Source organism: Dendroctonus ponderosae, unplaced genomic scaffold (assembly GCF_020466585.1).
Source record: "Dendroctonus ponderosae isolate FM_Combo_2020 unplaced genomic scaffold, Dpon_F_20191213v2 Dpon_F_20191213_1, whole genome shotgun sequence".
Classification (NCBI taxonomy): Eukaryota; Metazoa; Arthropoda; class Insecta; order Coleoptera; family Curculionidae; genus Dendroctonus; species Dendroctonus ponderosae.
In genome coordinates this window covers 62542960-62546497 of record NW_026017110.1, presented here as the reverse complement: position 1 = coordinate 62546497, position 3538 = coordinate 62542960, and the positions used below count along the sequence as shown (strand labels likewise).

Here is a 3538-nt window from a genome sequence, read left to right as displayed (position 1 = left end):
ATTTTTAATAAATTTTGAATTTGAATTTGAATTTGTGTCCAAAAAAAGAAGGGCCCAGTACACATGGGAATATCGAAAACCGTAGTTTATACGCAGTTGGCCATATAATAACACGGCGCATTCAATTTTGATTAAAAATTCGGTTTATTATTAATTAAAAAATCAAAAACAACCCGAAATTTTCGAATTTCGATTATTTTAATTTTTGAACAGCAACTTGAGATCAGCAAGAGAAACACGTTAACAGTTTTATGCTCCGACGTTTCGCCTCCAAGAAACTATTATCTACTTTGGTTTTTCTAATACGGCTTTGTCTGTTTCATTCTGAATTCAACTATGTTTTGGTAATTGGGAAAACTATTGTGAACATTTTTGCGTTTAGAGTTAAAAATGTTGCAGGCTAAATTAAGTATCCGGAAAGGAAACAGCCAGAAAAACGAAGCATTCAGCAAGTTAGTAACTAATCTCAAATAGTACGGTACTTTTAAAAAGCCAGTTAGGTACCTGAAAAGCTTGGAGTTTCAACTCAAAAAGGAAATTTGGGTATCCCCAAATTAACAGCACATTTCTCATGGTACACTTAGTGGCGGCGCCAGCTTTATTTTCCGCTTGGGCGAAAGTCGGCGGAAAATTTTTCAAGATGAGCAGGAGATATTTATATTTTTAATTGTAAGAGTTGGATATAATATATCGGTTTTACAAAATGTTTTGTTTTCTTCTTTGGTCGAATATAATCTAAAATATTTTTTAGTTATTTTTGTTTAACATACAAGCGTTGCAAAGATTCATTTTTAGTAAGACATGTTTTTATCCACCAAGGAGCTAACAGAGTTTTAGAATACTTTGAGTGTCCCAATATAAATTAACAATGCAAAAATTATACGAGATTTTATCCACGCTGAATGAAATTCCCTACAAAACTATTATAAACGAATCTATTTTTTAAATTTAATAATTTCTTTTACTAAACGAAAGTAGATTTGAAAAATTTAAATTAACGAAAAACAGTATAAACAGTGAATAAAGCTTTAATAAAGTAGTGAAATAATTCAATAATTAAATAGTTATTAACGCAGAAAATTAGAAGAGGCACTCTTCTATTATTATGCGTAGCAGCAAACGAATCTATAATTAACACGAAATCAATTTTTTGCAATATATTTTTCCTGACTCATAGTAGATATTAAATAATTTTTAATTCTCTTCAAAGTGCTGAAACTTCTTTCAAACTTGCACTGGATGATTGTACTATCATTGGAATATTCCATAATTTATTCATTTCATGGAAAACTAAACTCAAATCTTTTCAAAGGAGTGCGAGATCTGTTAATGTGTTTATTTTTAGATTATTTGTGATTTCAGTCCTCTTAATGGCATCTGGCAATAACTGTTTCGTTTTCTATTGAAACTATATCACTATGGTAATGTTTTTCTAAAGAAAAATAAGTTCTAAGTTTAAAAAAATGGATTAAATGTACTAAATCAAGTTTTCGTTTTTGCAGCCCTTTTCCAGTTCTTGTAGCCTTCAGTAACAAAACTTAAACTGCGGGTTCCACCTTGTTTGAAGAAAAATCTACAAGGGAAAATGGAATACAGCATCTTTGGGAATGCTGTACTTAATCCAAGGATAGATGATATAATAACTGGACTTAAAATTACGAAGATCACAACCATTCTGTTTTTTGATAAGATCGGTTGCCATGAAAGTTCATGGAGCGATAGAGCCAAGATCACTTATTTTTCCTCTATATGAAAACCTTTGGCTCTTGTCCTAACAGGAAGCAAGTACCCATATTTGCATAAGAAAATAATTTATCAACATTAAAAATGTACTTTTCAATTCCCGAACAACTCGGAATGTTTTCACGTTCACTATCGTTATTGTCGAATTTGATCTGATTTTTTAATTCGCAATTATTAATATCGCTATTAAAAGTGGTTGAGCGCTCGACCAACCTCGCCCACCCTTAGCGCCGCCACTGGAGGCCCGCCAAAGATGAAAAATCTAACTTCTCAAAATGCCCCAAACGCCGTAAATGTGCATAACTGGAAAGCTCGTCATAAGCTCGCATGTAAAATTTTTAATTTTTTGTGGAAAATTTCACAAGTGTGGAGGTCGATGCTTTCGAAAAAATCAAATTCCTCAAAATGCCTCAAACACCGTAAATTTGCATGATTGGTAAGGATAAACGCTCGGGTTTTTGATTGTGAAGTAACAGCACACTTGCAATCTGCAATGAAAGACGTGAGAAAATTGTACCTTTTTTAAAGGCCAAAAATACCCAACAAAAAAAAAATGCTCATAAATATGACGCACTTCCAATCAACCGCCATGGAAAGTATTAGGGGGATTTTTTTGAAAAAACAAGCGGGCACAATTTAGCATTTTAACCCTCACATCTAAATGCAACTGAGACCATTGCCGGACATTCTGCCGATTTCCGTCAGACCATAGTTTGTTAGTAGCTTTCTCCCATGACCATGCAATAGTAACAAATCGAATTGATTAGATAGATATCTACATTAAACAACTTACCCTAGTTTTTCACTTCAGCTTACACAAAACGCGGCTGATTGGTCCACAAATATTTACTGGTTGAGGTTCATTTCAAACTTAATCCTGTTAATACKCGTACAAGGCTTTGATGCGCGTCAATTGATTTCGAAAAATCCGGGTTGAAACTAGTGGAATCGCAAAAAATTGTGCAACCCCTTAACAGCGTTCACAATGGAAAGGTGCTAATASTGTGGTTTAATCTTGTTGCTTGAATTTTTATACATTCCCGGTATTAATTTCAGCAGTTGCACAATTCGATCGAAAAGGAAAAATTTCACTTTTTATTATTTGAAATTGAATGGCAAGTACGCAAACCAGAAAACCGCACTTTGCACAACTATTTGACTAGTTTGAATCTTTGCGCCATAATATTTCACCCCGTAACTCGGACATGCTTTTATAAACTTGTTCACTTTAACTAGTTTCTGCATTCGCACTCTGTAACGCGCATACGTTAAGAGTACCAGACTCAATTAAGAAAACAAAAAATGATCGGAATTAAAAAATCGACAACTACATTGGCTGAACAAAAGGTATTGACTCTTAACAGCAGCAATTCATATCTACTGACTACAATCAAATATAGTTGTTCCATTCAAGCCGTAAATTGTCTCTCGCCTAGATAGCTAAATAAAAATTCCGATAATGGAATAAACTCATTTCCTTCCATGAAGCTCAGAATATGTTTATGTCACGGTCCTGGAATAGTAACGGCGAAAAGCTAGGTGTCTTAATGAGTATGATTGCAACTATTTTAATGATGATTCAATGATCAGCTAGTTTCTGATATAGATTACCTGTGCTAACGTGACATTACCCTTGTAGCCGGATTTTCCAAGGATGCAATTTTCTTTTCACGTATTCCAGCGGTTTTCCTTCCGCTTCACGTAGGCATTTTCAACGACACAGGGAATCATCAATCGGCTTCTAAAATGGGATTCTGGGAAACCTACGCTCACAGTGGAATATTGGAAAAATCGC

General features: G+C 34.1%; 1 protein-coding gene across 1 annotated transcript in view; it reads right to left on the bottom strand.

The window, feature by feature from the left end:
- LOC109541096 (fibroblast growth factor 3) overlaps positions 1–2893 on the bottom strand; it is a 46759-nt gene extending 43866 nt beyond the window's left edge. The window contains exon 1 of the mRNA XM_048666407.1: positions 2537–2893. The gene's annotated coding sequence lies outside the window, so the exon portion shown is untranslated. The remainder of the gene's footprint in view (positions 1–2536) is intronic.
- Between the last annotated feature and the right edge of the window lie 645 nt (positions 2894–3538).